Raw genomic sequence first — 12,817 nt, forward strand, 5'->3', positions numbered from 1 at the left:
CTGGGAGTTGATCATTCCACTGCCATTTCTCTTATTTGGACGTGATGACAGAGGAATTTGGCTCACAGCACTCGATGCCCATTGTCCCTTAATGCCAGGGGATTGACCTGAATCTTATTTCAGACTGCATTGGACAGGGCCTGGTCAAAGATACCTGCAAAGCAGCTGATTGTCTATAGTCCCCGTGACAAGCAGCCTTCCAAAAACTGATTTAGGGAGCATTCAACCTTGAATGGGTCATGGCTGGGCAAAGAGGAAACACCTCACCTCTGTGTACTGCACCACTGAGCTGCTTTTTTAGGTGTCACCAATTTTCCATAATCATAGATCAATAGCTTCTAAAAAACAACATATAAGGACAAATGAGAAGTTTTGCATATAAAAACCACGATCTTCACCCTATAAAATATATAGGAAGGTATTTCCTAACCCCTAAAACCAGAGTGCCCTACCAAAATGAGCTTTACCTGAGCAGCTGGTGTTTCTAGCAGTGCTCTATCAGGAGCTCACTGAAAGGAGCAGCACTTCCTCTGTCCTTTGGGTGACATCCATCAAGACAAAAACATACCTGCAAGCCAAACAAGCCCAGGGACTTCTGTACAGACATGAGTTTGTGTGTGAGGAATACACTGCTGTATACCACTGCTTGGCTTTTCCCTCTGAAATGACTTCAGTAACCACTGGCCACACCTTGAAATCTGATTTTATGTGATTTGCTTAAGAGCTCTGAGTGAAGCAGCTGCCTGTGTCAGTGTCATTTCAAGCCCTTTTTTCAAGATGCAGAGGAGCTTATGCACTCTGGCACCTGAGTAGCTGAACACAGACCTCAGCTTCCTCGCACCTGTCAGGAAACAACATGCTAAGAGCAGTGGATAGCCAAGTCACCTCTATTAACTGTAGAGCAGCCACACTGGCAAGCTCCAGCAGCTCCATTGCTTTTCTACACTATTTGGCCTTAAAATGATTCATCTGAAAGAAAAAGCTGATCTCTGCACATGGAGAGAAGTGACCTTTTCACACACACACAAAAGAGATGAACACTGTGTTTTGCTACGCAGCGAATGGCTCCCAGTAAATTTGCCTTAAACACCTTGGACAGATTTTAAATCAGCCAGGTGCCATTAAAATGCTGGAAATAAAGCTAACTGGAAGAGTGGGTGGTGATGGGGATAATTCTTCACCGATGCCTTTCTCTTTCTTTCCCTCACGGCCGCAATACCCAGGACAGAGCCTTCTCTCCTGTGGCTGGGGAGAAGCACAACTCTCACTACGTTCTCCTCAGCTGTGTGACCTGCTGTGCTTGTCAGCCTCGCACCAAACACTTCCACACCACCAGCTCACTCCAGAGGTGAACCTCTGCTCCCTGGACCCTTCCCATGGGCACATTGAGGCTTATTTTTAGCCAAGGCCTAAACCTGTGGGCTGCCACTGCGCAGTGACTTCCCCAGCACCAGGACCTGACACAGCAGATGCCAGGATGTTTGCACTGGCGCTCCCTAAATCCACAAAGCTCTTAGATTTCCCATCACCTCCTGCTACCTTGCTGCTTTCCATGCCACTTCCCTGTAGTCCTTTTGAGGAAGCAAACAGAAGTGAAATGCCTTTTCCACTGCTCCCTTTGATTTGAACTAGCCATGCTAGTTTGCCAGCCACTCCAACCATATCTGCCTGTGCCACTTATTCAAAGCCATCTCCTGACTTACTTGGTATCACACAGGTGTCTCTACCATTATGTTAAACTGGACTAGAAGGGCAGAATTTCCTCAGATAGGTTACACCTGGAAAGTGGGACCTTGGCTGGACTAAACAGCTGGCCTGAGACCTAGCTAAGCAGAAACCTAATGCTTGGAGGAAGACTGACTGAAGCATGAAATACGTAGTGAAGGAAAGACAGGAAAGCAACGGGAAAGTCAGGATGACATGAAAACTGGGGGAGCTGCAAACTGAGCATCTCTCGAGGAGGATTGCAACTATTGGAGGAATCTAGGAAAAGCAAAGGGAAAGCAGACCAGTGCACATTTCAAAGCTGCAAGAGCATTGTCTTGTGCAACATGTCAGGGCACAAGATAAATCTCACAAAGGTAATGAGCTGTACTTGTCTGTAAGATTCATATCTTACCTGAAATGGTTTTGGTTTTTTCCCCCCCCAAAGAAGAAGTCCAAGTGTCCGTGCAGAGGCAGATAAGAGGACTTGCTCCCTTCTATTCAGTACAGTGATATTTAAGTCATTTACTTAAGGGGACAGACCGGGGACGGTAGAGTGCAGGAGTGAGACAGCAGAAGTTAAGAGCAAATGGCTACACAGATTTTTAGACAAGGATTAAAAAAGGCAGCTGCAGAGGAGAACTGGAAGGAGAGGACACCCAGGATCCAGAAGTGAGCCAAGGAGGAGCAGCAAGGCAGCACCTCAGTTTGTGAAACAGCCGGGATGTGCTTTCTGGTGCATCCATACATGAAGACAGGGCCCGCAGAGCGCAGTGCACTACGCAGAGCCTCTGCCCGTGCTGGAGAAACTAAAGCCCCAAAGCTCAGCAAAGACCCCTAGGTATTTTAACCCAGAGCTCCCCAAAGCTCTTCCAAACGCACGGGAAGTCAGCATAGGGTGAACCTCTTCCATTTCTTGTACAGAAACCATAAGGCTCAGCTGCCTGTTAGCTCAGCTATCCACTGCAGGCACACAGAATATTCTGTACATAGGCACAACACCATGTCCAGCTGAGTCATCTTCTAAACTCACACGTGTCTGGTATTTGGCAAACTCTTCAATCCTGATTGGTTGCTATGAAGATGAATTTAAGATTTGTTCAGATAGACAAACTCAGTAACAGCAGAATAATTTTACTAGTCACATACTCTAGTTATGGGACTTATGTTCCCTTGTTTGTTATTTTTGTTTACGTTAAATGTCCCTACCACCAAAGAAAAAGGTGGTAATTAAAACAAAGTACTTTCTGAACAACTGTGTTTCCCCCGCTAATTAAAAAAAAAAAAAAAAAGGCTTTGTTTTTTTTTCCTCGGGCTTTCAGATTTCTTCCCACCTTATTTTAATACTTAGCTGTTCAGTACAGAGCATTAAGAGCACCCCTTGAGCACAAATCACAGCGTAAGCCCTCTGCTCAGGCAGGCTGGGAGTGGGATTTGACAAAAACAGCGGTGAATCGGACCATGCGAGTCCGGCCCCTCCGCTTTCCCAGGCACTTCGCAGGGGACGCGCACACGCTCCCTGCCCCGGGCACCGCTCCGGCGGGGCTCGCACACGTCCCCTTCGGGCAGGGTCCCCCCGCTGCGGGAGCGCTCCTTTCTGCCCGCACGGCCGTGCCCAGCCGCACAAGGTCGCTGATGTCGCTCCCGCATCCTCCGGCACCCCAGGAAGGGCACGGGCACGCCGAGGGCGGCACCGCCCGAACCAAGCCCAGCCGGCTCTCACCCAGCCTCCAGGAGCTCCTGTGGAGCGTTCCTCCTTCCCCCGGCACCCCAACGCCCCCGAGGAGTGCCCGGCGGTGCGGGAGCCCCCAGCTCGCTTCCCCGGCGGGAGGAGCAGCCCAGCCGCCCTCGGCACTCACCCGGCCGGGCGCTGCGAGCAGGGGAAGCGCAGCAGGAGTTCCAGGAGCCTTTCCCTGAGCCCCGAGGGAGGCATGGCAGCACGGCCAGGGCGGACAGCCGCCTCTGCTGCCGCTGCTGCTGCCCGGGTCCTGCTGTTAATTGCTGTTTTGTTTAACAAACTGGGAACGCTGGAAGCCCAGGACACTCCCCGCACCTCGGTGCACGTCGGGAATATTTACCTACCACTTTCCTTTCCCCGAGCGCTGACAGGAGCCCGCCCTCAGTCACGGTTCCACCTCCAGGAGGCTCCGGTTAACGCTTTAATCACTACCTTGGCCAGGGGAGGCAACCTGCCGACTCCCTGGAATCGTCTGGTGAAACACCCCGTGCCCAAAGCTCTTGTTGGGCTTCAGCCTCTTCTGTTTCCTAATCCATCGGATAAAGCGTGCTTTCCCTCAGATACCCGCCCATCCTCAGTGTTTGGGGGAACAACTGGTACAACCCATCGGTGTAGATACACAGATTTAGAACGTTATGGCAAATTGTGACAGAACAGCTTGGCACCTTAACCCCACACAGTTGTTTGGTTTTTTTACTGAACTGTGTGATACCCTTATGAATGTTACTGGGCAAGAGCTGCATCTGTCAGAAGGAAAGCATGGCCTCTTTAATTGCTCAGCAATAAACTGCATAAGCAGATGCTTAAGCTAGAAAAAAAGAGTTGAACAAGACACACCTTCACCATTTCCACTGTTTGCCCATCTGTTTCCAGCAAACAATTCATTCACCAGATCAACCCCAAAACAAGAAGTTGTTGGGCCACGGAGAGGAGCATGAAAAACACCAAACCTGAATTTGCCTTCACGCCCATCTCATTGCACTTTTTCATATCAAGTTCCTTCTGCTTTGTATAATTTGATGCTGGGGAGAGGCAGAACAGACTCAAATACTCAAATGTTTGATTCCTGATCACATCCTCTCCTGTGGTATACTTCTGTCCAGAGTTGGACACACTGCCAGACACACACCACAGCAAGCCTGGGGTTTGGGATTAAACTTTGTGCTGCAGTTTCTGGCTTTGCACCTTGAAAATATTGACACAAGGACTTAACTGGTATTTACAACACTGAGAGTCACTCAAAACAGCGGGGAAGCAGCACGCAAGGTTTTTTAACTCAGTTCACAAGAGCATGGAAGCTCCGTGCTGGGGCTTGGAGCTGCTCCATCTCAAGTGGGACAGTTTGGCACAAGCCCACACAGCTTTCCAGCTCTGTAAAACCAGAGGTTTGGTTTTTCCTCTCCCAGCTTCAGATACTTGAGCACGCTGCCTGGTGCTCTGGGATCAGAGAGCTGGAGCAGAGAGCAACAGCAGCCTGACTCCTTTCAGTCTCTAAGCCAAGATCATGTCAAATACCTGTTTTGGACAGGTCTGCCACCCTGCTGGACACCCACACCGTGAAGCTGTGGGCAGCAGGAGGTACCCGAGTATTTTTATGACTGAAGACCGCACTATTGGCTTACAACAGCAAAATGTGATGTTAGCCTCCCCCCGAAGGATAAATCAGGCTTCATCCTGACCCCAAACTTTGCAACTCAAAAAGCAAACAAAACCTCAGATTTCTGCAGATAGCTTTTTCCCTTTTTATATTTTTATTTTTTTTCAAAGTTTGTAACTAAGTCTTGCAAACCCAGCACTTTAAGTACTTAGATTCATGCAAAGATATCTCAGTAAGAAATTAATACAATAAAGCAAAGAAACCTCTAATTGTAATAAAAACTGCAGCTCCCATTCCCAGTAAAACCAGGTGTGTTGGTCCTTACCTTGGCCTGGGCAACGTGGCTCTGGTTTATTTCTAGTTCTCTCTCTCACCCTTGAACTCTTCCTGCCACTGGGCAAGTTTTGACCTCATCTGAGTCACACAAAATTACCTGGTGAGTGGTTGGGAAGGACTGGTCAGTGCAGGCTGGGTGCAGGTATGGGGAGGGGAAAAAGGTCCTCAGGGCCACAGAGCAGGAGCTGCTTTACTGTCAACCCCAAGAGACAGAAGGCTTTGATCCCTTTCATAGAAATTCAATCATCAATGCACAGAGAGAATTATTTTTTTCGTCTTTCATAATCAGCATAGTTTGCGTGCCCTGGAAATCCATGAACAAGTCACAACTTGGTAAAACTGCTTCACCTCTTGAGTGAAAGGGTAACAATAATTTCTTTAGAACAGACAGGGACTGTGATGATCCTGGAGTCTTTACAGACTTTGTTACATTCTGCTCCTTGCACGATTAATAACTAAGTAATTTTAGGTTAATAAGTAATTGGAAGTTGGAGTTGAGCTACTTCATAACTTGGCCTCAAACCATTAACAAACACAGTGCTGAAGACAGGAGAGAACCTGTAACGGGAAAAACAGAGATTCCTGTTCTATTTTTGTAGCAGACAATCACAATAAGCAGGCTGCCACGGCAGCATCACACACGCGCGCTGCACTTCAGTGGAAGGACTTTGATAAACACAAAGTGTTCCTTTGTTTCACAGTGAGAAGGAAAATCCCTAATCCTGTTTGCAAACACCTATTTCTAGACAACTCATTAACTTCAAGCACAGAAAATTCTTCCAAGATTTTCTGAGCTAGGCACTCTAAGGCAAAAAGAGAGACTAATCTGAAAAGAGTTGAATTTAACTCAAAAAACAAGTGATCGATCCTTCCATTCTCATTACAAATGCTACCAGAGGGGTGGCATGATCATAGGAACAAACCAAGAAATTAAAACCTGAATTTAGGCTCCAGTGGGCCTCCCGCTCCTTGGCAACATTATTTTGTGTCATCACAATCAAGTGCCAACAGCAGTACTCGTGTGCCAGGACATGCTCTGGAGCCACGACTGATAAGCACAGAAGCCAGAGACTGGGTAACAGATACTAGCTCAGATAATGAAGTATGTCACAAAAGTGAAAAGCACACAAAGGCTTATGCACTGCCATGGGCCATAATCCCTCACACACACCATTTGGTGGATTTGAGAGCCACGAGTTTTTAAGGAATAGAAAAGAAGCAGAGCTGAAGTTGGCAGCAGCACACGTATTAAAGGCTATGGTTTTGAATATCACATCAAGAACTGGAACTTACCAAACACTGACCTTTGCCTGCATGGAAAGCAGCTTGCAGGTGTCACTGTTATTATCCTCATGAGCCACTGCTGGATGGGCAGGTCTGACCTCAGCATCTGAAACACCTTTAGTCATGCCTCGTGGCTGTCACTGCCTATCCACACCCATGGCGTCATCCATTTAATATTACAGGACTTCACAGAGGTACACGGGGATTTTTACTGCCTGGAGCTACAAAATATCAGAGAGGGCAGAGCCAGAGGGGACTGTCCTGTCCCAAAGAGCTGCAGTAATACAGCTGGTCACTCCCACTGGTGCTGAGCCAGGAGTAAAATCACTGCCTCATCACACCCAGCCAGGACAGCACTTAAAAACTGTGACTTGGCCACACTCAAGGTTTTCAGTCCATCAAACATAATTTGTCCAATTTTTCCCCCTGTAGGTCATGCTACATATCTGGATTATTCTGCCTTCAAGATACAAAACCCTTGGTCTCCCATACTTCTCACAGCTGCTATCAAGACCCTCCCAATCCCCACACAACGACCACCCACCAATGCATTAGAGGATCCTTTTATGCTCAGTCACTGCTCTGAAATGACCAGTTGAGGCCATGTGACTGTATTCCCTGACTCCCTTTCCCATTTTCAATGACTTTTCTTCAGTTTTTCCTTAAGGCAGGTGAGTCATGATGTGTGCTGTCTCCTATTTTCTATTTCTTTACAAAAGGTCTGTCCAGAGCTCCCCTCAATTGAACAGTCACTTCCTAGAGTTCTGGGGAAGACTCAGATCTTAATCCTGAACTGAAATTGTTGCCATCGTTCCTGGAAGGGCAGACTCACCTGCTACAGCAGGGACATCCTTGCAAAATAGCCTGTCATTTTTTCTGATACTTCTATTTAGATGAGGTATAAAGATGCATTTTCAATTTGAAAGGTGTTACACATCAAAGCTTCTCCTGTACAGACAAGAGGACAGTTTGTCCCTGCAGCAAAACACGCCGAGATAAGTGCCAGTGATGCTTACCTTTGTAAGAATTAGTGCAATAAAAGGGTGATAAACAGCTGTCTCTTGTTTCAGCTCTGCCTGAGCAGCAGGGGATCAGGGGCAGGTGGGCACTGGGGAATGGCAGCAGTGGCAGTGTGCCTGGGCAGCCCACGCTCCTGCGCTCACAGCCCCTGCGTGCTGCAGGCGTTCTTCATACACTGCTGAAATTCCACACGGATCAGGATGCCTCCCTGAAGCAAGGTTCCACCACAACCAGCTGTGGCTGGTTTGACAGTGCGAAGTGCCTCCTGCAAACTGACATCAGGGAGCTGGCCTGGTGACTTTTGTTTCTCTGGGGAAAGGCCATGGTTCGTGTCCAGGGCCCGGTGGCCCGGAGTGGCCGGCTGCCTGCTGAAATTCCGAATAGATGACACCAGTTCCGCCATTAAAAGAAAAGATTGACAGTAATTTTGGTGGTTAAATCAGCTTTTTCTGCTGGTTTCACTAAGAGTTTTGTCCTTTTTTGCTTGTTATGTCCTAATTTTTGCCCCGCCATCCACTTGAGTTACACAGTAACCCCTTCAAAGTTAAACTATCCAATCTCGATACTCAATAACAGAGCAGTGAAATGGTTCCGTTTCCGACAAGTGAAAGAAGTTAGTGTTTGCCAAGATGAAATCGTAACCAGTGTTTTATTTTGGGAGGAGGATTGAGCAGCTCAGAAACGAGCACGAGGTGGCAGCAGTGCCTCATGAAGCGGGCAGTGCCTGCAGCTCGCAATTAACATCCAAACCCTGGTGGAGACAGGTCCTTAAGTCTGGGGTCTGATTATAATGTAGGAAATGTTAGGAGTAACCTTAATTTGAGGGAAATCTTAATCTGCTCCTACGCCCTACTCTCTGCCCTATTCTTTTGGCTTCTCAGTGATTTTGTTTAAGTGGAGCACTGGGTGCCCGGACTGTGAAATCAAGACAAAAGGGATAAAAGCAGAAACCCCCCAAAACCAGGCAATATAGAGGGGAGAGAAAACATCCATGTGTTAGGCAGGCTGGGAATGAGGAGGTTGAAGCTGCTTCTCCTTTGATGGTTCTTAGAGTTTCTAATGTCTCCACCTCAAACTTCCCATTGAGAACAAACAAGAACCCTGAATCTGATGCATCCACATCAAGTCTGTCACCTGCAATCCACAGTTTGCCAGCTCTGTTCCCAGGGGGGAGAAGTGAAGAGGATCTGTGGAAATAAGGCATGTATGAATTTGCCTGTTAGCAGTGGTGCCAGTGAAACTGGGTGTGTCGACATCTGAAATGTTCCAGAGACAGAAGGGAGTCTCTTCATGAGGGATTGCTTCAGAAAAAACTGTCTGGATAATAGAATAAATTACATTATCTTAAATTTGGCACACAAGAGTATCTATATTTAATAGCCTTGTAGTCTGGTCCATCATCTCATACACTGGCAGAAGTTGCCTCCTTTCAGAGAAAGGGAACACTACTCGGTACAAAATGTGTGTTCCTGGAGATTTCTCAGTGTAGCCATGGTGAAGGAATAGTCCTGTGTGAAAAAAAATTACTTTTTTTTCCCCCCCAGAGTGTTATTTTACCATTCCAATCAGCATTTATGTTGTAGATAAGGGACTTTTTAAGAGCTCTGGATCAGGGTGGAAGCCAAATTGCTCTCCTGAACCTCTGTTAACTCTGAAACGAAACTGAGCTTAATCACCAAAAGACAGCACAATTATGAGTACACCCAGGGAATAACTCTGCTGGGCCAAAAGATTAAATTTGTACTTGTTTCAAGTAGGACCTAGAAGAAAACCAAAAGAGATAGAAAAGAGCAAATATTCATGAAGAATTCTCTTAAAGCATTCTATTTAAACAGAATGTTCTAAGTCCAAGACCTTGAGAAGCTGTTGCACCTAGCTCATTCTGAGACAGCAGAAGCTCACACAGACCAGGCACAACATGGCCAAGAACCTGGAAATCCAAATGACCAGACTCATCAACAGTGGGTAAAAACAAATGATAGTGTTGAAAATACTTGCTTTCTAAAAGCCTCTCCTTGCTTCTGGTATTCAAACTTGCACCTTGCTTTTTTCCCCTTTTAATTAACTTTGGGGATTATTTATAACTAAAAATTTGAATTAGCTGTGAAAGGCCCAAGGCCTTTGCCAATAGTGGTGGTGGATATTCTGAATTAAGACTTTGTCATAAATTCAAAGCCACAGAAACCTATGCAAATCATATCAAGATGCTGAGCTACCTCCACTTTAGCTTCACAGTTTGGATCTCTCTGCTAAGGAACCTTGGTCCCTTAACACATGTTTTGCAAGGCTTATCCAATATTCAAGTAGTAAACAACAGCAGAAGTTATGATTAGCAGAAATGCCCATTGGTAATTCTCTTTGGGCCACACTTTAAATTCATATTGTTGAAATGAGTAGCTCTGAAATGTGTGTGTTAGTGTTTTTAACGTGATTTACATTTAAAATTATCATTAAGAGAACAAAAAAATTCCGAATTTATTTAGGAGAGAGATTGCTTTAATTTCTCATAGACTGAACTCCTCAAAAAAAGAGACAGAGCTAAGTCTAGAAAAAGAGCAGAACGAGCGATTTTGGGATCAGAACACAGAGAACAGCATCACCATGGAGCAGTCAGGAGGCAGCTGGACAACAGAAACATGCAGCTGCAGAGCATAGGAAAGGCACTGAAGGAAATGAGGATGGAGTGTCGCAGTCAAATGGAGTGCCAGGTTGGTGGTTTTGACTCCAATCCTCCAAAATGAGTTTTTGTAGATTTCCAGCAAGTTTAATGCTGCCAGATGTATCAAACAAATTGTTGAATGTGGTACTTTCAGCTGTGAGCATGTCTGTAACAGTGTTCAGGGCCTTTATAATGCTTTGCTTCATGCAGTATTAAATGTAAATGTAATCAAATTTGTGTTTGATTACACAGTGAGCGCTGTGTCAGAATTCCTTCTGAAAAAGTAGGCACTGCCTTTACATTCCTCTTTTTTTCCAAACTTCAACCCCTCAAAAATGAGCTGTGATTAGATAAACTTCTTTGCATTGTGAATAAAGATCCAGTTGATTCCTTTGTTTTCTACCAAACCATAGGCTTGAGCTAACTCACACATCATACATTTTCTCAATCCATTATTTTTTGTTGAAAATTCTCTCACAGGAAATTCACTCTTGTCTTCTGTTCGTACTTTGCACTGTTACCAGTTTCTGAATCACAGTTGCTTGTGGTTCAAATGGTGCATATTGCTGGTTGCAGAAATTAAATAAATAATAAATTATTCAGGTAATTGTTTTTTCCCCAACCTCACAAAGCAACCAGTCAAGTTGTATCACTTCAAGTTCTTTAGCCTTAAGTGCTCTGAATTTTGTATTAGCATTGCCAGTTGATTAATTTTTTTTCATCAGTTTAACATTTTTCTTTTCCTGCCTTTAAAAAACCAATTTTCTATTCAGTTATTAAAACGGAGAGAGAGGAGCCAGAGCATCCTGACCTAATTTTTCTGTACAACTCAAGTGTACTACAGAAAAACACAAACGTTCCAGGACATTCAAAAGGTAAAAATAAACGAATCTCTTGGTTGGTGATGATGGTATTCTTCAGATGGCTGCAATTGAGGAAAAAAAATGAAAGCATTGGAAGAATCTCCTCCTTGACTGTGCAGCTGGAGATGACCAAGGAAGCGCTGCATAAAGTCACGGAGCGTCTGGCAGCCGAGCAGAGGGATTTGCTCAGAGGCTGCTGAGCAAACAGGCTCAGGTCTGGTGGCCTGTCTGCAGGAGAAGGAGAGAGCCCAGAAGAGCACAAGGTGTGCAAACAATGCTGTGTTTATGCCTCTTTATGACAGTAAATGTTTTATGGTTCAAATCTGTGCCTTAATGTGCTAATACTGTGGTTTTGAAGAAGGTCAGGCAATGCCCCTGGAATTCTAACAGTTAGTGGGCAGAGGAGGATAATATTCTAACATTACCACTACCATTGACTAAATCTCTGGTGAAAAGCAGCTGCCAAAAGGCTGGAATGACCTCGATGAGATGAGGGTTCGTGCCAGAACAGAACCAGAAGTACAAAGCGTTACTGAGAAGCAGCAGACAGGCAGCACCCAGAATTCCAAGCTGAGGACACCAGTTATTTCTCAGACAAGAAATACAGGATGTGGTAATTCCATGCAGGTCAGCATCTTCAGAAGAAAAATCACTCCAGACAGAATTTAATTCTTTTTTGGTGAGAAGGCGTTTGAGTGTACATGGTGGGGCTGCTGCAAGAGAATGGCAATCATGTTCATAAGCTACACCCGGTAAGGTTAATTATTCTTTAAAGCCATCATGTCCAATTCTGCTGCACCCTCTTTGCCTAGGTTAGCAATTTTCACACAAACAGTTGGTCTGTTTCACTCTGGTTTTCTTTCTTGCCCCAGACTGGGATTTTAAGTAGTGGTGTCCACACATCTTTGTGGCTTTTTTACATCATTATGTGTATTACACATGCTTGTTTTTTATGTAAGCAGAGTGCAAAGGATAAGAAAGAAGCCAGAATATGTGAAAGGGAGGCCAGGCTGAGCGAGCTGGAGCTGGAAAAGATTCAGCTGGCTAGCACGTGCACCGAGAGGCCCCAGGCACTGAATGGTGCAAATCTGGAAAAAGATGAGCTCCCGCAGGAACTCCAGGCTGGCCAGAGGGAGCTAGCTGGCCTTGCAGGTAGGGAGCCTCAGCTTAACCCCCACAGCTGCTAATTTGGGCTCATGTTAAAAATAAAAGAGCAGCCTGCTGGCTGAATCCAAATATGGCTGCTGGTACAGTGTGAGGTTCCTGCCAGCTCAGGATGGTCAGATTGTTCCAGGGAGCTGTGTGGGGTTCTGGCACTGGAGGGGGGCAACACAGTCTTAATGGCCCCTCTCACTATGAGCAAAAATATTTAAAACTGCATGAGTCAGGAGATGGAAAAAGCAGACCTACTAAATCACAGGATAGCAACCTGACCCTTTTTTTCAAGAGAGGTGTGTAACAGCAGTACTGGATACTATTAACCATCTATGGTCAAATTATAGTGAAATTTTGTTTTGTTGCAAATTCGCTACCATGTTATTATTCAACAATTCCACATTTTCACAACTAATGTGTGGGAAACCCCATCAAGATATATTACTAAATTATATACAGAT

At 45.5% G+C, this 12,817-nt stretch overlaps 1 protein-coding gene across 9 annotated transcripts in view; it reads right to left on the reverse strand.

Moving 5' to 3' along the window:
- The window catches only part of LOC135298536 (ras association domain-containing protein 6-like), an 18,483-nt gene extending 12,896 nt beyond the window's left edge, over positions 1-5,587 (reverse strand). Inside the window, exons 1-3 of one of the 9 annotated variants that reach the window (XM_064416206.1) lie at positions 3,787-3,818; positions 468-568; positions 268-338 (exon numbers count right to left, since the gene is read on the reverse strand). The gene's annotated coding sequence lies outside the window, so the exon portion shown is untranslated. Of the gene's footprint in view, positions 1-267; positions 339-467; positions 2,069-2,737; positions 2,760-3,563; positions 3,714-3,786; positions 3,956-5,364 lie in introns of those variants that run through there. The other 8 variants (XM_064416207.1, XM_064416209.1, XM_064416211.1 and 5 more) reach the window with 8 other exon arrangements.
- Between the last annotated feature and the right edge of the window lie 7,230 nt (positions 5,588-12,817).

This window comes from Passer domesticus, chromosome 4 (assembly GCF_036417665.1).
Source record: "Passer domesticus isolate bPasDom1 chromosome 4, bPasDom1.hap1, whole genome shotgun sequence".
NCBI classification, from domain to species: Eukaryota; Metazoa; Chordata; class Aves; order Passeriformes; family Passeridae; genus Passer; species Passer domesticus.